Source organism: Xenopus laevis, chromosome 6S (genome assembly GCF_017654675.1).
Source record: "Xenopus laevis strain J_2021 chromosome 6S, Xenopus_laevis_v10.1, whole genome shotgun sequence".
NCBI lineage: Eukaryota > Metazoa > Chordata > Amphibia > Anura > Pipidae > Xenopus > Xenopus laevis.
In genome coordinates this window covers 5,315,066-5,337,678 of record NC_054382.1, presented here as the reverse complement: position 1 = coordinate 5,337,678, position 22,613 = coordinate 5,315,066, and positions in this window count along the sequence as shown.

Here is a 22,613-nt window from a genome sequence, read left to right as displayed (position 1 = left end):
TGCCAGGCTTTCTATATTACCAGGCTTTCTATAATACCAGGCTTTCTATAATACCAGGCTTTCTATAATACCAGGCTTTCTATAATACCAGGCTTTCTATAGGGCTAAGGGCCACACTGGGCAAGTAGGCAGATTATCCACCCATTAACACTTTAATTATGCCCAGGGCTGCCATTAGGGGGTTACTGTTATACCGGGCCTTAAGGGGGCCTCCCTTTAATCCACTTTTCAAAATAGCCAGCCCCCCTTGACAGCACTGAAGTCACCCCCAACTGTTGAAGTCCCAAAGAGCCGAAGACCCAAAGCCGCGAACGGAGCCGAAGTGGTGAAAAGACCCGAAGTTGAAGTCCTGAAGCCATGAAAAGACCTGTAGCCACGAAAGGAGCCAAAGCTGAAGCCCTGAAGCCACGAAAAGACCTGTAGCCACTAAAGGAGCCAAAGTTGAAGTACTGAAGCTGCAAAAAGACCTGTAGCCACGAAAGGAGCCTACGTTGAAGTCCTGAAGCAAAGAAAAGACCTGTAGCCACGAAAGGAGCCAAAGCTGAAGCCCTGAAGCCATGAAAAGACCTGTAGCCACGAAAGGAGCCAAAGCTGAAGCCCTGAAGCCATGAAAAGACCTGTAGCCACGAAAGGAGCCAAAGCTGAAGTCCTGAAGCAAAGAAAAGACCTGTAGCCACGAAAGGAGCCAAAGTTGAGGTCCTGAAGCCGCAAAAAGACCCAATGCTATGAACTGAGCAAAGTTGAAGTCCTGAAGCCATGAAAAGACCCAACGCTACCAACTGATCTGAAGTTGAAGTCCTGAAGGCAAGACCCAAAGCTATGAAAGGAGCTGAAGTTGAAGTCCTGAAGCTGCGAAAAAGACCTGAAGCCACGAAAGGAACCGTAGTTAAAGTTTTGAAACAGCGAAAAGACCTGAAGCCATGAAAGGAGCCAAAGTTGAAGCCGTGAAAAGACCAGAAGCCACGAAAGGAGCCAAAACGAAAGACCTGAAGCCTCGAGTTCAGTTCTACTGAACACCAATGTGTTTTTTTTTTAAATTTTATTAAACCCCTGGCCACCAATGTAATATTTTAATACTCTATAGGCCCATGCCACCAATTTTTTAAAAATATTCTCTTGTGGACAATGGCCACCAATGTATTTCTAAAAACCTTTATTGGAGGGCGTGGCACCACAGTTTTTTTTTCTTATAGGGTGCCCTGGCCACCAATTATTATTTTTTTTTAACTTATAAGGTGTCCCTGACCATCAATAGCTTTTTATAACGTGTGTGTGGGTGGGGGGGTTACCATTTTTAGAGCCGATGTCTGTGTGGCCTTTTTAATGTGGTGTGGGGTGGACGGGATCTGGGGATGGGGCTTGGGAGCTGGGGTGGGCCGTAACCCCTCTCCCGCTCTGCACTTAAAACATCAGCTTCAGAGGGGGTCAAATTGGGGCCACATTACTAGTTACCAAAGATGGCTTTTTATCGCTCCTTGTAACTGGCCTCTCGCTGCTGTCCCACTATCCTTGTCCGACCCTATATATTGCATAATGCGACAATTTTCTGTTTTTGGATTTGGTTTGGCAAGGCACTTGGATTTCTCCGAATCCTGCTAAAAAAAGGCTCAGATTTGGCCTATCCTGAACTGAATTCTGGATTCAGTGCATTGATGTTATAATAAGTAATTGATATAAATTGTTCCATTACTAATATGCTGATAATTCGGACAGTTCATTTGGGGTCAGTGGAATTTGCCCTAAGTTTAAACTGTACACACCTTCCTGCCCCATTACGCTGCTCTGCATTGTCATTACTTGATACAGAAGTTCTTTCATAAGTTTCTTAAATTGCTTAAGCTTAGGGGCCCAATCATCTTGCTGTGGAGCCCACTAACTAGTCATTCCACTGCTAAAACTTGAATGTAGAACAGAACTCATATAATTCAGTAAATCAGTAGATCACATTAAAGAGCTTACCGGTATGTTACTCTGTATAGTTACTATAAAGTTCATAGGAATAGTTAAAATAATGTGCTAATACGTCAGTTAGTTCATTGAGGGGTCAGTGGAACTTGCTCAAGCCACTGTCACACTGCTCTGCCCTGTCATTGCTTGATACATACGTTGCATAACCTTCTATGCAAGCTATGTACATTTAATGGGATTTTGTCATGATTTTATGATGCAGTTTTTATTTCTAAATTACACTGCAAATAATTTACTCTACAATTAGGGTTGCCACCTTTTCTGGAAAAAAATACTGGCCTTCCTATATATTTATCTTTTTTCCCTATTAATAACATTGGGATCAACCATCATTTTTACCGGCCAGGTGGCAACCCTATCTATAATATAAAATTTCTTTCCTGAACCAGCAAGTGTATTTTTTTTTGTTGTAATATTGGTGTGTAGGTGCATCTCAGGTCATTTTGCCTGGTCATGTGCTTTCAGAAAGAGCCAGCACTTTAGAATAGAACTACTTTCTGGCAGGCTGTTGTTTCTCCTACTCAATGTAACTGAATGTGTCTCAGTGGGACCTGGATTTTACTATTGAGTGTTGTTCTTAGATCTGTCACACACATTGGCAGATTAATACTTCTTGAGGCCCCTAGGCTACACTTTCCACAGGGGCCCTAGGGAGCTGTTATCTGGTTACCTTCCCATTGTTCTTTTGTTAGGCTGCTGCCCCCCCCAGCAGCCTAACAAAAGAACAATGGGGTGATATCACTCCAATTTGCAGTACAGCAGTAAAGAGTGACTGAAGTTTATTAGAGCAAAAGTCACATGACTGAGGGCAGCTGGGAAACTGACAATATGTCTAGCCCCATGTCAGATTTCAAAATTAAATTTAAAAAATCTGTTTGCTCTTTTGAGAAATGTATTTCAGTGCCGAAGTCTGCTTGAGAAGCACAATTAACTGATGCATTTTGAAAAAAACTTTTCCTATGACAGTATCCCTTTTAAGGCAATTAATTGACATTGTTACGGAAGTCATGTAAGTTGCGCAGTTTACATAATTGTGCCCTACAAGTCTGGGGTTTCGGATCAGAATTTTACCAGACCCAGGATAACAGTTCCCCCTTTCTCCTCCAATGGTTGCCCTGATCACAGAATCCAAGAATAAGTCAAATTCCACCATTTTTGTTTTGGAGGTTTCGAGTTCAGCTTGTATTATTCATTTTCATGTTCAGCCTAACCAAATCCCAATTCCCATAGGTTTGTGCCTTTAAAGATAATTTGTTATTAAGAGATAATATAACTTTTTACTTAACATTTTTCTCAAAATGTACAGGTATGGGACCTGTTCTCCAAAAATGCTCAGGACCTGGGGCTTTCCGGATAATGGATCTTTCCGTAATTTGGATCTTCATACCGTACTCTCCTAGAAAATTATTTAAACATTAAATAAACTCAAAAGGCTGGTTTTGCTTCCAATAAGGATTAATTATAATCTTAGTTGGGATCAAGTACAAGCTACTGTTTCATTATTACAGAGAAAAAGGAAATATTTTTTTCAAACTTGGATTCATTGGATAAAATATAGTTTATGGGAGATGAGATTTCTGTAATTTGGAGCTTTCTGAATAACAGGTTTTCATATAATGGGTCCCAAACCTGTATTACAATTAGAGCCCAGATTCAGTTCAGCATACAGTCAAATCTTTTGTGGAGAATTTGTCTTATTTTACCTAAATTTCTATGTTAATGTCCATAGAGAAATAGTACATGTTGGTGTTGCGTGAGTCCAGAACCCACAGGTTGGATGCAGGCTTGAAAGGAAGGTTTAGGATTAGATAGAGGTTGCCTATTTATCAACCAACACATTACTAGGGCAACTGTCATGCAAGAATAATCCATTGTGCTGTGCTGATATTCTGTATCTCCCATAGATGAATATCAAAATAAGAATTATGAACAGATGCTGCAACATTTAGTGGCCATGGCTGGAAGAAGAATTTCTCTGCACAAAGTAAGTGGACCGAAACGTCACGTTGGCTGTAACTGCACTTATCTAAATACAAAACTTTTTTCACTGAAATCCCTGGAGTTGCTGGTCATTTGAACAGTGTATAGATATATATATATATAGATATATATATGTAGATAAATGACCAGCAACACCGAGATTTTTCGTGAATAGTTCAAGTGTATTCAAAAAAACATGCAAAGCCGACGTGACGTTTCGGTCCACTCAGGGACCTTTCTCAAGGCAACCATGTCAAACATCCAAATCAGTTTATATACCCACAATCCCATTAAACCTATCAACAGGAAGTGACAAAACATCAGGTGTAGCAAATCCCTCAATATTAAAAAGGGGGCTGTGACAATCATAAAATAGTTTGAGTGCTAATATATATAAGTGGTAGCTTAAAAGTATAAAAGTGATAAAAGTGTTAAGAATTGCTCATTAGTGTTACTAGCTGAAATGTTGTGAACATTAAAACTTACAAGAAGTAAAAAGTTGTACAAAGTGATAAGAACTAGTAAGATTTCAGTAAAACACTGATACATCACTATATTAAGATTGTAACATTTTTAACATATTGTATTGGTTACTTAAACAACCCCCTGGTGTTAAAAATCTATAGAATTATATCATAAACATTGTAACTATAGTACACACAAGGTTAAGGCTGAACCAATTCTAATATGTTATCTACAACATGTATTACACAACAAGATATATATAAGGCCGTCTATATATTATATATTTACTTCTGTGTTAGGCCAAGAATATATTCATAAAACCTGTATCCAATACTAAATGATCTCATAGAAAACAATTCAAGGTGAGAGAGCTATTTAGACCCTTCGGAGCTACACAATTAAGTTCATATGTCCAAAAAGCTTCCCTCTGAAGCAGCCTACGATCCGTGTCTCCGCCTCTTAATGAATCCTGTATGCAGTCAATGGGCATGCACTTAAAGGCAGATGCCGGGTGTTTAGCCGACAACCAATGTTGAGCCACCGGTTGTTTTGAGATATCCTGCTTGGTTTCCCTTCTTGGTTTAGGATCAAGCGCTGCTCTAATGGTGGAACGGTGCATGCTAATGCGTTCCCGTAGTTGTCTGCAGGTTTTACCACAGTATAAAAGCCCGCAAGGGCACTTTATAATGTATACCACGTTCTGAGATGTACACGTGAGCCTCTGCTTGATGGTATATGCTTTGCCAGTGTGTGGATGGAAGAATTTGTCGCCTACAATTAAAGAATTGCACATTGTGCAATTACCACATTTGAATACACCCAATTTGTTCAATCGTGTGGGTATTTCATATTTGCTTACCGGGTCGGTGGGGGAAAGAAGTTCCTTCAGATTTCTGTTCCTTCTGTGTCCAAAACATACTCTCTTGCGGTTAAGTGCTGTCAGATCGTGGTCTGATTTCACAATCGGCCAATGCTGTAAGATTGAACTTTTTATTAGAGGAGTACGGGCATCAAACGTTGTCATATAATAAATGTCATTTGATCTATCCTCGACCTTCCTTGGGGGGCCTCTCAAGACCTCCTCCCGATCAAGTGTACCCGCCCATTCCTTAATGTCCTTGATTAGTTTACTCGGATATCCCCTTTCCAAAAATCTACAGGCCATGTTTTCCAGGGCCAACCCCCTCTCTTACATCACTAGTGATTCTTACCACCCGCATCATCTGTGACCTGGGTAGGGAATTAAGTAGGTGTCGTGGGTGACTGCTTGAGTAGTGTAATAGGGAGTTCCTATCCGTGGGTTTTTGGTAGATTTTGGTATGTAGCTGCTGGTGTTCCTCATCCTTATATACAGTTACATCCAGAAACTGGATGCTGCTTGCATCGGAATGAACTGTGAACCTGATGGGCGAAGGTAAACTGTTAAGATCATTGACAAATATATCCAACTCTTCCTTTGTGCCGTACCACAGAAAAAACAGGTCGTCAATGTAGCGTCTAAAATAGCCACCATACTTGCGAAAAAGAGCATGCCCATAAATATTATTGGTTTCATATTTGTGCATAAAGATATTAGCATAAGTTGGCGCTACATTCGAACCCATCGCGGTCCCGGTTAATTGTAGAAAAAAATCACTCTCAAATTTAAAGTAATTATTGTACAATATAAACTCCAAGAGGGAAATCAGGAATTCCGATGGTGGACCAGAGTAGGTTTGGTTAGAGCTCATGAACTCCCTCACAGCCTGGATGCCTGCCTCATGAGGGATGCAGGTATATAGAGACTGAACGTCCATGGTTACAAATAAAAAATTCATGTTGCCCATGTTTATACTTCTAATCATTTTTAGGAAATCTGTGGTATCCAATAGAAAAGATCCCAGTTCCCTTATAGAGGGTTGTAGTAGCATGTCCACATATTTGGCTATATTTACAGTTAATGACCCTCTAGCCGATATGATGGGCCTTCCAGGGGGATTTATCAAGGACTTGTGAATTTTTGGTAAGGAATAAATAACTGGTCTTACCGGATGTTTGACGTACAGTCCTTCTCGTTGAGTGTCCGTAATCCAGCCATGTGTGCATGCGATATCCAACAGGTTTTTGAGGCGTAGCTGAAATTTAGAAGTAGGGTCAAAACTCAGTTTGCGATAACCCTTGTTGTCAGATAATTGTGCCAACAATTCAGACCTATAATACACGTAATCCAAGATAACGACTGCCCCACCTTTGTCAGCAGGCTTAATAATGATATTTTTATTATCACATAATGCCTTTAGCGCCACGCGCTCTTCCTTGGGTAAATTGCCCCTCTGGTTTAGATGTTGTGGGAAGTCAGATACAGCTGCATCAATCATACGTGTAAAGGTCCGCAATGATGTATTAGTAGTGATAGGGTCAAATTCGCTCCTGGCTTTGGGGGTTAAGTTTCCATCCCTGTTACCCGCCATGTTATCACCACTATTTTTAAAATATTCCTTCAGTCTCAAGTTACGTGTGAATTTGTAATTATCCACGATAGCATTAAAGTTATGCACCAGTGCGGAGGGGACATATGTCAAACCCTTAGATAAAACCCTTACCTCCACTGCTGTTGGTTGGTACTGGGAGAGGTTAATTATTGCTTGTTCGGTGGGGTCCTTCCTCCCCGCCGTGGCGGTTTGCCACGTCCTCTCCCCTTTCCTATGTTTGCGGCCACCGCGTCTGTGCTTTGGTCGGCCCCAGCGCCCTGGGGCGACTCGTTCCCTAAAAAAGCCGGCTGCGTAGATCGCGCATCCGAGGTTTCCTCTTCCCCAGATTCTGCGCTGCTCGACATGTAGCCAGGCGGTCTACGCACGCGTTTCGTCATCACTCTGCGACGCTGTGTGCCGGGTCTACCCCCATGGCGCCAACGATACACGTTGTTATCTTTATAATCCTGCTGCACGCGTAGGAATTTCGATCGCTTGAAGGAAAGTATGTCACTCTTGTAGCGTGTGATTTGATCCTGCAATCGGGTAAGCCAGTCATTATCCTTATCCATATTGAGGGTGCCCAGGTTGTCTGTCTCAAACTGTATGATTTCTCCACGCACTGTTTTAAGTTCACGACCAGTTTCTTCTATAACCAAAAGTATTAGTTCTAGAGAACATCTGTCCAGTGCTGCGCACCAGCGGTCGCAGAATTCAGTGCTGTTACGTCCAATAGTGGGCATGTTGGTTAAACGAAATCCACGAGGGATTCTCTTTTCTCGGTAATACTCTGAGAGGGACACCCCGTGTAGATGTAATTCCACTTCTCTCTTGCGTAGACGCAGGAGTTCGTGGAAGGTCTCTTTAGCCCCCAATTCGCCAAATGTGTCCTTGAAAGTCTCTGTGAATAAAATTTTGTCCACCTCGTCGGTGGTATACGGTTTATAGTTGGTACCTTGTTGTGTATGTCGATCCATATTGATCAAGGTTCACTGGGTGGATATCCGGCACTGTAAACAATTGTTGTTAATGGTTCCGCAGGTGCACGCCAAAACTGTCATGCAGTATACTTATAAGTCCATATGGGCAGCACTCCGCTCTTGATGTTGAGACTCAGGTGCAAGGTAAAGAAATCAATTATGTAGATAAATGACCAGCAACACCGAGATTTTTCGTGAATAGTTCAAGTGTATTCAAAAAAACATGCAAAGCCGACGTGACGTTTCGGTCCACTCAGGGACCTTTCTCAAGGCAACCATGTCAAACATCCAAATCAGTTTATATACCCACAATCCCATGTTTGTGGGTGTTTTACTGAAATCTTACTAGTTCTTATCACTTTGTACAACTTTTTACTTCTTGTAAGTTTTAATGTTCTCAACATTTCAGCTAGTAACACTAATGAGCAATTCTTAACACTTTTATCACTTTTATACTTTTAAGCTACCACTTATATATATTAGCACTCAAACTATTTTATGATTGTCACAGCCCCCTTTTTAATATTGAGGGATTTGCTACACCTGATGTTTTGTCACTTCCTGTTGATAGGTTTAATGGGATTGTGGGTATATAAACTGATTTGGATGTTTGACATGGTTGCCTTGAGAAAGGTCCCTGAGTGGACCGAAACGTCACGTCGGCTTTGCATGTTTTTTTGAATACACTTGAACTATTCACGAAAAATCTCGGTGTTGCTGGTCATTTATCTACATAATTGATTTCTTTACCTTGCACCTGAGTCTCAACATCAAGAGCGGAGTGCTGCCCATATGGACTTATAGATATATATATATATATATATATATATATATATATATATATATATATATATATATATATATATATATATATATATATATATAGACACATACAAGAATCCTCTGCACTCAACCCATTATCAATATATTTAAGACAGAGACATTTTGTGCTACTGCTACTGAAAAATGCCTTACCCTTTAAACAAACCAGGGATTGTTTGTCCATATATTGCAATATATTTAAGCTGGCCAACTACGTCAAAGTCATCCCATATCTGTTTAAATCTGGCTCCATGATCTTTGTCCCTGCAGCTGGAGTTGGAAACAGTAGAGGGGATGTAAAGCCAAAATAAAATCCAATACACGGTTGCCGACTGCTCTACAGGGAAACAAACAAAGCTGCTTGAGTTCTGCACGGCTGGGAAGTAAGGCAGGGGCTCCCCCTGCTGTTCAAAAGTATGATTGTTTCCCTGCAGAGCTGACAATTCCTATCCACAGCAGTAAATTAAGGGAGAATTTCACTGCATACAGTCAGGTTTCTTAAAAAAAACGGTACACATTTTTTAATTAAAGTATATTGGAGGTTTCTTTTTCATTAAAGAAAGTAAAAATGGGATTTTATTTTTTTGCCTTTACATGCCCTTTAAGGGCAAATAAGTGGAAGATTAACACTAGCTACACAGAGAGTATGTTTTCCCTTGAAGCCAAACTTTGGCTTTCTGTATCTAAATGAAATCTTAAATGTGAGAAGAAGAGATTGCATCGGCTTCCAGATGTTGCCTTGATGTTTAGGCAGAAGCAGCAATAATGCATTGAAAATTAGGAATTACATTATATTAACCGCAAACTGCATTTCCTCACTAGCCATCTAAATCCTGCCCTCTGGAAGTGTTTAAAATTCTATTAAGAGCTTCACATGATGAAATGAGTCAATTTGATATCATTATCTTTTCTCCCCCCCCCTCTTTCTCTCCCCAGAAGGGTGGCAAATTGTGGCTCTTTATCTCCAGGTTCCCTCCGTTAGAGTTTATTGGAGAGCGGCCAATGTTTGGAGTCGGCAGACAAGTGAGTGTGTTTTACACGGAGGATCAAGTTGCCAGTCATGTAAATTAGGATAACTCATGCCTCGCTGCCACTGAGCAGCATAGAAAGGGGATTTTTCATCAAAAACCCATGGCTTCCAGCACTGAAAAGTACTGAGCTTAACAATAGTTTGCTGGATTGCTTCCCACTTGTTTAAAAGGAAAATGCTGCTTAGATATAAGTTTGTTTATGGCCTTGAATTAAACAGCCCCAATTGAAGGTATATTACAGCTAAAATACAAAGTGTTCAATGGGACACATACTTGTTCCCTGTGAACAGAATACAATAGATTTTGGTTGTATAATAAGACCTGATTTCACCAAAGAGACCTCACTGATGCCTGGTCTGCTGTCTCTAATACTGGTCCTAGGTACCTGGTACAAAGGGAGGTACATTTATTAAAGTTCGAATTTGTGTGAGTTTTTAAAAACTCCCACAAATTCGAAATTTGACCAGTTGCAATGTATTAATAAAATCACATTTTTTAAACTCGGATGAATGGAATTGGGGGTACATTATCCCTTATAATACATGAGTGATACTCAGAGTTCCCTGTATAACTCAGTCTGCAGCCTTGTGCCTTTATATGGTCGCAGAACAACCCCTCAGTGACTAATATCCTTATCATTTACAGTAGGGGGTACATTATCCCTTATAATACATGAGTGATACTCAGAGTTCCCTGTATAACTCAGCCTGCAGCCTTGTGCCTTTATATGGTCACAGAACAACCCCTCAGTGACTTCTAATATCCTTATCATTTACAGTAGGAGGTACATTGTCCCTTATAATACACGAGTGATACTCAGAGTTCCCTGTATAACTCAGCCTGCAGCCTTGTGCCTTTATATGGTCACAGAACAACCCCTCAGTGACTTCTAATATCCTTATCATTTACAGTAGGGGGTACATTATCCCTTATAATACATGAGTGATACTCAGAGTTCCCTGTATAACTCAGCCTGCAGCCTTGTGCCTTTATATGGTCACAGAACCCCTCAGTGACTTCTAATATCCTTATACTTTACAGTGGGGGTACATTATACAGGAGTGATATCCTTATGCTGGCAACACTGATTTTCCAGTAAATTTCATAATATATATATACATATATATACATATATATGGACAATCTGTCCAGAATAAGTCCTTGGTGTGGTTAATATGAAATAACAAGGGCTGTGTAATTTATGCAATGCTTTTTCCTGCAGATAGCATAATGAAACTTTACATTCAGCATGAAATGTTTGTTTTATTTATTTAATCCCAGAAAATCCCTTAAAAGAAAACCACCATAGCATAACACAGAAACCCCTAATATATCCATCACAGTTCCATGTTTCTTCAAAAAGTATGAATAAAGAGATTAGCAGCTCTTCTCTTTCTGTATCCAGGGAAGGAGGGACTAAAACGCTGATGTTTCACATTGTAACAACTTCTCCACAACTTACAGACAGCATGCCGGAACTACATAACCCACAATGCATTGCACTGTGATGTTCCTTTCCCTATTGAAATCACGTGTGCAGGGAATTGTGGGGTTTGGAGGATGCAGGCTGAGGACAGATGGCTGTTGACACAAAGTAACAGTAGTCAAACAGCTCAGCAAAGTAGTCAGACAGATAAGCAGGGGGCCAGGCTTAGGGAACTGTTTCAAACCATTAAAAATCATAAAAAGTCTGCATATTTTTTAATATTTTTTGATATATTGCAAAGTTGCTTGAAATGATGTTTACTTTTTAAAAAGCTTTATGTTTGTGTGGAGTTCCCCTTTAATGATGTTAATGCCATATGCATTTGCATGTTGAAAATGCCTTTCTTGGGGAGAGTACTGCATTATATTATGGATAAAAAGGGGATTTGTGTCTGAATAAAATGCACATTTCACCATGCTGAGGCTACATAGGCTATCGCCTAGGTCCCATTATTGATGGGGTGCACCACTCTTAGGCTAAGGCCACACTAGGCGATTTGACTCGCCGCGACTTTTCGCCGCGACTTTTCGCCGCGACTTTTAAGCAATCGCTGGGGAAACTTTTGCGCTGGCGTCTATGGGAATCGCGACAAATCGCCAGCGTAAAAACACACGCGGCGATCTTTTCTCTACTGTCGCTCGAAATTGCCTCGCTAGGCGATTTCGAGCGAAAATAGAAAAAAGATCGCCGCGTGGGCGATTGCGGATTAAAAGTCGCGGCGAAAAGTCGCCGCGAGTCAAATCGCGGCGCTATCGCCTAGTGTGGCCTTAGCCTTAGAGGACCCTGTCACAGCAGAATAAGAAGCATCATAGAGCATATAGATTTGGCTTCCACTGGAAGTATTAGTGGTGCAATAACCAGGCAATAGTGTCTTAATCTGCCTCTGATAACATGGATAATATGTCTGTGTCTTTTTTTAACTACCTTTTTGTGACTTGAATCTGCAATCTGAGATTGATAGCCTGAGACCTCACTCCAGTGAATGGAAAAGAGAAAGATCCAGGCTCGCTCCTGTTTACATCACTGCAGCAGGGTTAAATCCTTTATTTGCTTAGTTATGAAAACTGGCAGTTATAAAACACAAAAAAAGGAAACTATCATTTTAAACCTGGGCTTAAAGGTAAATAGGATTAGAAATAAAAGCTATGGTGGTTTTCTTTTAAGGGATTTTCTGGGATTAAATAAATAAAACAAACATTTCATGCTGAATGTAAAGTTGCATTATGCTATCTGCAGGAAAAAGCATTGCATAAATTAAACAGCCCTTGTTATTTCATATTAACCATGCCAAGGACTTTTTCTGTATTCTACAGATATAGATATATATATGTTATGAAACGTACTGGAAAATCAGTGTTGCAAGGATAAGGATATTACTCCTGTATTATAAGGGATAATGTACCCCCTCTGTAAATTACAAGGATATTAGAAGTCACTGAGGGGTTGTTCTGTGACCATATAAAGGCACAAGGCTGCAGGCTGAGTTATACAGGGAACTCTGAGTATCACTCATGTATTATAAGGGATAATGTACCCCCTACTGTAAATGATAAGGATATTAGAAGTCACTGAGGGGTTGTTCTGTGACCATATAAAGACACAAGGCTGCAGACTGAGTTATACAGGGAACTCTGAGTATCACTCATGTATTATAAGGGATATTGTACCCCCTACTGTAAATGATAAGGATATTAGAAGTCACTGAGGGGTTGTTCTGTGACCATATAAAGGCACAAGGCTGCAGGCTGAGTTATACAGGGAACTGAGTATCACTCATGTATTATAAAGGATAATGTACCCCCTACTGTAAATGATAAGGATATTAGAAGTCACTGAGGGGTTGTTCTGTGACCATATAAAGGCACAAGGCTGCAGGCTGAGTTATACAGGGAACTGAGTATCACTCATGTATTATAAAGGATAATGTACCCCCTACTGTAAATTATACAGATATTAGAAGTCACTGAGGGGTTCTGTGACCATATAATGGCACAAGGCTGCAGGTTTACTGCCAAACAGAGCTTCCTGTAGGCTGCCAGTCTAAAAAGAGGCTACCAAACAGCCAATCACAGCTCTTATTTGACATCCCTATGGACTTTTTCATGCTTGTGTTGCTCTCCAAAGGGAGCAATGACTAATGCTGGCAACAATACGCCAGTGTTACCGCTTTCTGGCACTTCACGATTTACTAACGGGCGCAGGCGTAAATTCGCTAGTGAAAGAGACAGACAGCATTCATTCTCGCTCTATCGCCAGGCGAATTTTCGCTCTGGCGAATGGACGTTACTCCGCAAATTCACTAAGATGAGGATTTTACTGAACGTTACCTCTTTCATCAGACTTGCCTTCCCAGCTCAGACCAGGAGAAGTGCACCGGAGTGCATAGATCTGCCTCAATCTTCTGCCACTTACATCATATTTTTAGTGGAAAAAGTCCCAAAAAACACTGGTGCCTTTTCCTTTTTTCAGAGTGATAGCCTGCAAATACCCTTACATTTTTTTTTTTGGTAACCGGGTTCCCCCAGACATTTTCTAACATATGGAACAAAAACGATACAGTGGGCTCATGTGTAGGGCATTATAACAACTCTATTTTATTTATTAAGGTTCCCATTCCACTTAATAATTTCCCGCAGTATGCAAATTAGCCTGAGCGAAGACCTCTGCCGAAGTTGCGCTTGGCATAATTGAACACTAGCGCATCTTTGCTTGGCGAAGTAATGCTAGCGAAAATTCGCCAGCGTTCGGTGTCCTGGATGCAAATTTGCATTTTAGTAAATTAGCGTTGTCTGAGCGAATTTTCACCTGGCGAAGTGTAGCGATGAGTGCAAAGCCGTCGCTGGTGAATTTTCGCAGGTTAGAAAATTTCCCCCCAAGTCTTTTTACATTTAAATGTGGCTCACGAGTAAATAAAGTTTGGGGACCCCTTGTCACGATCAGCACCCAAAATCCAAAACCAATGCTCGGCTCCCTGCTCACGGCTCTTGCTTCTGCCTTTAACAGCCGCCTTTCTCCTCGGGAGGAGCCCTCGGCTTATTGGATGCCGCCAGGTCTTATAAAGAGAGGAGCCAAGCTAAGGGTTCTGGACAAGCAGAGGGGCACAATCGTTAGCAAAGTCTTTGTGCAGGAAGTCACAGTTCAAGGAGCAGGCAGAAAGCGTAGTCAAAACCAGGCTGGGTCGGTGCAGGCGGAATACAATTGGAGTCAGGCAGTCACAACAGGAATCAGATACAAGCAAAATACAAGATAGCACCCAGGAACTCACTGGAGATTAACCTATAACGGGCAATGAATAGGACGCCAAGTCCCCTTTAAATAGTTTTGAATTTGGCGCCATTGTGCACTGACGTCATTACACCAGCGCCATTGCGCCTATAAATACAGGAGACGCGCGCCGTGCGTGCACTAAGGAACCGGCACAGAAGAGGATGGAGGACAGCGTGGGGGGTGTCCCCGCCGGCTCACCAGGGTGAGTTGTTACACCCCTGCTCTACTCTATCGACAAGTTTTCATTACATCTAATTTTTGAAGTTTATAACAGTGAGCATTTTTTGAAAAATAATATGAAAGAAGAATGAGAACAGAATTTTAAATGCTGGTCTGGCATACATTATCATCCAGGGTTTCTTTTCTTATCCATGAAATATTACTGGCAACAAATGACTTAGTAAGATTATACACACATGACATATATATCGCTACATAACTCATTGATTATGAGAAATATGTGTTTTAATATAAATATAATATTTCTATAGTAATGATCCAGCAGACCACGCTCCACCCTACCTCACATGCAATACCCTGGAATGTGACAGTGAGTGAGATCTACAGAGTATTCAGCACGTAGTGTTTGTATGAGAGAACTGCAGGTTGATTTCTGTGCGCACAGACTTTCCCTTCCACCACAGAGCGGGATCTTTTCAACAAGAGGCAATCAAAGTGATTGCAAGCATCCGTGCATTAAAAAAAAGCGTAGCACCGCTCTAGTACTCATTAAACTAGACAAATTAAACCTAATCACCACAAAGAAAACATGATCTGCCTCATTGTTCATCATCTGTTATGATACTATGGCAGAATCGCATAACACTGCATTGTGGCTACACATCATTAAAGGAGAACTAAACCCTACAAATGAATATGGTTAAAAATGCCTTATTTTATATACTGTACTTTCAGCTTGTCAATAGCAGCAATGATCCAGGACTTCAAACTTGTCACAGGGGGTCACCATCTTGGAAAGTGTCTGTGACACTCACATGCTCAGTGGGCTCTGATTGGCTGTTGAGAAGCTAAGCTTAGGGCTCGTCACTAATTATCCAGCAGAAAATGAGCTTCCCTGGCTGTAATATAAGCTGATGCTACAGGTTTGCTGATTATTCAATTCTGATGCTAATTGCACTGGTTTCTGTGCTGCCATGTAGTAATTATGTGTATTAATTACTAATCAGCCTTATATTGTGACATTTCTATTCTATGTGTACTGTATATTGTGAGTGGGTCCCTAAGCTCAGTAAGTGACAGCAGCACAGAGCATGTGCAGTGAATCAGCAGAAAAGAAGATGGGGAGCTACTGGGGCATCTTTGGAGACACAGATCTTTACTGCTAAAGGGCTGTGGTTGCCTTGGGCTGGTACAGAAGCACAAAACATCATGTGCAACATTTCTAGCTATTTCTTTAGTTAGGCTTTAGTTCTCCTTTAATCATGTGATATATGAGAGAATAGCAACTTTGAATTGTAAATCTAGGTATTAGTTATGGTTTCTGAAAACGCGAGCCCTTAAAACAAAACATATTTAACCCTTTGTGCTTTGAAGCCTAACTGTATGGTACAGTGGTTGTGTAGTAGGATCATTTATAAACTCAAAGTGAGGAATTCCAGTCATGTTACAACAAGAGGAAAAAAAATACATTTGGTGCATTGATGACGTCAACATTACAGCTTTCCCTGAGAAAGAAACAGAAAAGGAGAAGGAAAATGAATTACATTGCATGATATTTTAGCACTTTCAGTGTCAGCTACTTTCCATATACATGTAAAGTTCATTCATAGTAAAGAAAAAAAGTATACAGGTATGAGACCTGTTATTTAGAATTCTCAGGGGTCTTCCGGATAAAGGATCTTTCTGTAATTTGGATCTACATACATTAAATCTACTATAAAACAATTTAAACATGAAATAAACCCAATAGGCTGCTTTCGATTCCAATAAGGATTAATTATACCTTAGTTGGGATCAAGTACAAGATACTGTTTTATTATTACACAGAAAAAGGAAATAATTTTTAAAAATGTGAATTATTTGAATAAAATGGAGTCTGTTGGAGACAGATTTCCCATAATTCAGAGCTTTCTGGATAACAGATCCCATAACTGGGATATATGCTTTGATATGCATTAAAACACCACTGATTTTGAAAGTCCTATAAATACCTCCCAACTGTCCAGTTTTGGGAAAGTCCCTCTTTTTGACAGCTCAACCCGCAGTCCCTCATTTGTACTGGAAAGTCCCGTTTCATTGCACTGAACAGCCATTAAAAGAAACAACGTTTCTAGCTTAATTGGCTTTTGGGGAGAGCCCAGAACAGCCACAGCTGCAGATAAGATACTTTTATAACAATTTTAATATAAGCAAATAAGTAATTTTAACAATATAAGATAACAGGTCCCTGGGGAAAAGTTAGACTCACAGCTTAAAGGGCAATTCACCTTCATTAGCAAAACTGTAATAACTGAAAAAAAAACACAGAAATATGTTCAAACTTTCATAACCTGACAAATTTTGTAAAATGAACATGGTAACTAGGGGGTGGCCACAAAAATGGGTGTGGTCAAAAAAAATTCACTGCAGTGAGTGCAGCAACTTTTTTGTCCCTCTTTTCATTTCCAAAATGTTAGGAGGTATGCCTATATGCCCCAAGCACCCCAATTCCAAACCAGGCATTCTGGGTAGGGATGCCGCCTTTTTGCGGGTCACGTTCCGGGCAGGGGGCGGGGCCATGGCCCTGACGTCACAGGGACGGGTCAGTAACGTGGGCAGGGCGTGCTAAGTCACTTGGGTGGGGCTATGACATATCGATCAGTGATTGGTTAATCGCCATGTCAGTCAGGGGAGATCCTGCCCATTTTTTTTCTTATTTGGAAAACCGGGCAGACTGTCTTGACCCAGGCAGCCCTTCTGAAAACTGGTATATGTATAGAAAGAGGGATCTGCACACACTCTGATTAATGCAGTCGGGGAGTATCCCCTTTTATTTAGCCACCAAAAATCAACGTTTTGGGGGGAAACACCCACCCTTCATCAGGATCCTGGGGCTTTTGAAAACTTGAGGCAATATCGATGATGCCATACACACACATACACACGTACCTCTCTTGTAGTCATCAACGAATCTATCCCATTTCTCTCCACCAACAAAATCACTAAATAAATTGTCAATGGGTGTGTTTTTTTTTGCTGTGACCCTTGTACAGGTACCACATGTATTTTAACATTAGATGCCCTGCAGTATATGTATAAATATGGCTTTTTAGGCAAAGCTTGCTAACTACAGGCTATTGCTGAGCATAGTGTTAAACATCTTTCTTTTTACACCCATATTTGCTCTGTGCTGCAAACTTATACATGTGGCTTTTTTATTACAGTCGAAACTACTCATATGCAGTTGCTGTAAAGCCTCATTTACTACTACAGTTCAGTGTGCAAAGTGCAGTTTTCCAGTGCAAATCACCTTGTTTTCCACCACAATGCAGGGTTTGGGGATTATATAAACACCTACTGATGCAATACACCAGAAAAACAGTATCAGTGTATACAGTATGCAGGGTTCTGAGCATTAAAGGAACAGTTCTGTGTGAAAATAAAAACGTTGTAAATAGAAAGTCTGTGCAAAATAAAAAATGTTTCTAATATAGTTAGCCAAAAATGTAATGTATAAAGGCTGGAGTGAGTGGATGTGTAACATAATAGTCAGAACACTACTTCCTGCTTTTCAGCTCTCTAACTCTGAGTTAGTCAGTGACTATAAGGGGGCCCACATGGGACATAACTGTTCTGTGTGTTTCAAAAGCAACAGATATGACCCATATGCCCCCCCCCCTCAAGTTACTGATTGGTTACTGCCTGGTAACCAAACAGATATGACCCATGTGCCCCCCTCCCTCAAGTCACTGATTGGTTACTGCCTGGTAACCAATCAATGGAAAGCAAGAGAGCTTCAACGCAAGAAGTAGTGTTCTGGCTATTATGTTACACATCCAGTCACTCCAGCCTTTATACATTACATTTTTGGCTAACTAACTATATTAGAAACATTTTTTTATTTTGCACAGCCTGTCTATTTACCCAGTTTTTATTTTTACACTGAACTGTTCCTTTGATAGGTACAGTGGTGCATTATTTAGCATGGCACACTGGGGGAGACCTTATCCAGGTTCCAGAATGCTTGGGACCTGGATAAGGGATAGGGTTGCTACCTTTTGAAACGGTGGAGACCGGGCAGGGGGGCTGGGCTGTGAAATCAGGGGGTGGGTTGTGCCATAGATGGGAGTGTCCATGATGTCACGGATGGGGCTATGATGCGGAAATCGGCGATTGCCCGATCGCCCCGTTAATCAAGGGAAGCCTGCCCGGTTTTCCTTATTTGGAAAACCATGCAGGAAGTTTTAAAACGGGCAGCCCTTCAAAATACCAGGATGTCTGGGTCAAAATCGGACAAGCGGCAACCCTAATACGGGATCTTTCCGTAATATGGATCTCCATACCTTATGTCTACAAAAAAACATTTAAACGTTAATTAAAGCCAATAATATTCTTTTGCCTCCAATAAGGGTTAATTATATCTTAGCTGGGATCACATACAAAATACTGTTTCCTTAGTACAGGCATAGGACCTGTTATCCAGAACTTTTGGGACCTGGGGTTCTCTGGATAACTAATCTATGCGTAATTTGGATCTGCATACCCTAAGTCTACTAGAAAAGCATGTAAACAATAAATAAACCCAATAGGCTGGTTTTGCCTCCAATAAGGATTAATTATATCTCAGTTGGGATCAAGTGCAAGCTACTGTTTTATTATTACACAGAAAAAGGAAATAGTTTTTAAAATTTGGATTATTTAATTATAATGGGAGACAGCATTTAGTTAATGCTAAAATCCCACCTTTTAATATCAGAATGAACTGGTTTGACCTGAACTAAGATGCTATATTCCTTTCCAGCAGGTAATTATTGTTTGTATAGGGATAAGTAACAGGTGTAGCCATCAGATTTGTGCCTGACCTACACAATACAGACATTGAGCCCAGGTTGGTGGAAGCCCCGCAGCCAAGCAAATGAAAAGCATTCGCAGTTCATCTTCCAGACGGTTCGTACCTGGGAAGTTAATTTAGTTTCTAGACAGCTGCTGTTATCATGCTGTAGAAAAAAAAAATCATGTTTGACCCTGACATGATATGAAAAAAGTCTCCAGTGAAGAAATGTCACTCATAAAACAACAATGGTCCCACAGTGTTCCTAAATGGCCTCTGTTTACACTAACAGTGAGCTGCTTGATTTCATTCTGTGGCCTAGAAAATATATTCTGTAATGGGAAATCAAACCAGTATTATAAATATATTGTGTTTACTTATTCTCTGTTATTGTATTTTGCAGTGGTATTATGTGAATTGTTATGTTTTGGGTAGCCGAGGATGAGTAGAGTATAACAGTGCTTTATTAGCAGACTCATGCAGGAATTACACAACAGTAACTTTCACTTTTAAGCTAACAGGAAGTATGCACAGTATAAGTATGAGCACAGTGACATCTACAGGTCATTTGCATGAACACCCACACCACAGGAATGATTCCTACTAAACCAAATATAATTGATGTGACCATTTAAAGGAGAACTAAAGCCTAACTAAAGAAGTAGGTAGAAATATTGTACATGATGTTTTGTGTTTCTGTACCAGCCCAAGGCAACCACAGCCCTTTAGCAGTAAAGATCTGTGTCTCCAAAGATGCCCCAGTAGCTCCCCATCTTCTTTTCTGCTGATTCACTGCACATGCTCTGTGCTGCTGTCACTTACTGAGCTTAGGGAGCCACTCACAATATACAGTACACATAGAATAGAAATGTCACAATATAAGGCTGATTAGTAATTAATACACATAATTACTACATGGCAGCACAAAAACCAGTGCAATTAGCATCAGAATTGAATAATCAGCAAACCTGTAGCATCAGCTTATATTACAGCCAGGGAAGCTCATTTTCTGCTGGATAATTAGTGACGAGCCCTAAGCTTAGCTTCTCAACAGCCAATCAGAGCCCACTGAGCATGTGAGTGTCACAGACACTTTCCAAGATGGTGACCCCCTGTGACAAGTTTGAAGTCCTGGATCATTGCTGCTATTGACAAGCTCAAACTTTAGCCTCGTGCAATAAGTTCACTATATAAAATAGGACATTTTTAGCCACATTGATTGAGTTTAGCTTACACGGACAGAAAAGGTTACAAGCATGTGCTTCTATATCCCTGTATTCCCTCACTTGCTAAACACCATCCAACCCCTTCTTATACCTATCTAATGTATCAGCCTGTACCACTGATTCAGGGAGAGAATTCCATATCTTCACAGCTCTCACTGTAACAAACCCCTTTCCAATATTTAGCTGGAACCTCTTTTCTTCTTATCGGAATGGATGACCTTGTGTCAGTTGGACCTACTGGTAAATAAAGCATTAGAGAGATTATTATATGATCCCCTTATATATTTATACATAGTCATATCACCCCTTACCTCTTCTCCAGCGTGGAAGTTCCCTGACAACAGCACTGGCTACGTCCTTCTATTGAAACATAGACCATATAAGAAATCTTTACATTGTTATTTGTAAATCCTTGAAACGTTTCATTTTGTCAGACACACATTTGGCCTCACATTTACTTATTTTGTGCTGGCAAATAAAGTTCCAAAGCGGCAGAATTTTAAAAAATTGCTAATTCATTTAATTTCAAAATGCTCATTCTGACATCATGTGCAGCGTGTGGCTTTTGGTGGCATATTTGACACCATGGAGTCACGAACTTCAGTTATCAAATGATACAGATACTGGATTATAATCCTAAGAATCCCAGTGATCCAATCATTTTGTTACGGTCGGAAAAGAAATATTTGGAAGAAGTTCAGTAAGAAAGGAGAATGATGCAATACTCTCAGCAAGCTCTCACTTGCTCTTGGCTCCTTGCTTGTACTTAATATGCTACGGCTGCACAAGTCAATGTCTAACACTTTACTGCTCAAATCTTTTGGGCCCTTTCTTTCCATTAGATTGTCTTTAGATGAATGTTTAGAGATCTAATGATACCCCAAAGTAGAAAAAAACTAGAGAAGAGAATTGTCTGGGACACCTTTTTCACCTTGAAATTGTCAGAAAAATGTAATGTTGTATAATTAGAAGTTATTGGACCTCACGGCAAAATTATTCTAATCCCTGATAAACTTTTGGAATAAGACATTGTTATATAGGGAATAGTGTATCACCAATACATACATATTAGTCACCAAAGAGTTCTGTGACCATATAAAGGCACAAGGGAACTCTGAGTATCACTCATGTATTATAAGGGATAATGTTCCCCCTACTGTAAATGATAAGGATATTAGAAGTCACTGAGGGGTTGTTCTGTGACCATATAAAGGCACAAGGCTGCAGGCTGAGTTATACAGGGAACTCTGAGTATCACTCATGTATTATAAGGGATAATGTTCCCCCTACTGTAAATGATAAGGATATTAGAAGTCACTGAGGGGTTGTTCTGTGACCATATAAAGGCATAAGGCTGCAGGCTGAGTTATACAGGGAACTCTGAGTATCACTCATGTATTATAAGGGATAATGTTCCCCCTACTGTAAATGATAAGGATATTAGAAGTCACTGAGTGGTTGTTCTGTGACCATATAAAGGCATAAGGCTGCAGGCTGAGTTATACAGGGAACTCTGAGTATCACTCATGTATTATAAGGGATAATGTACCCCCTACTGTAAATGATAAGGATATTAGAGGTCACTGAGGGGTTGTTCTGTGACCATATAAAGACACAAGGCTGCAGGCTGAGTTATACAGGGAAGTCTGTATTATAAGGGATAATATAGTGTACATTATATGCATATTATGTTATTAAAATATTCCTTGACCATTGCGAATAATATAGTGAATAATTTACTCCTTATCGTGAAATAAGATAATATAAAATAAAATAGAGGAACTCCATGACCATATAAAGGGATGAGGCCTAAGGCCGAGTGCTTTTATACAGGTCATGGAACTCCAAGGTGTCTTCTAATATCCTTATATTTTACAGCAGGTGATATAGTATTCATTAGAATATACACATTTCAGTAAATCATGTGACCCAAATCACATCCAGCTTA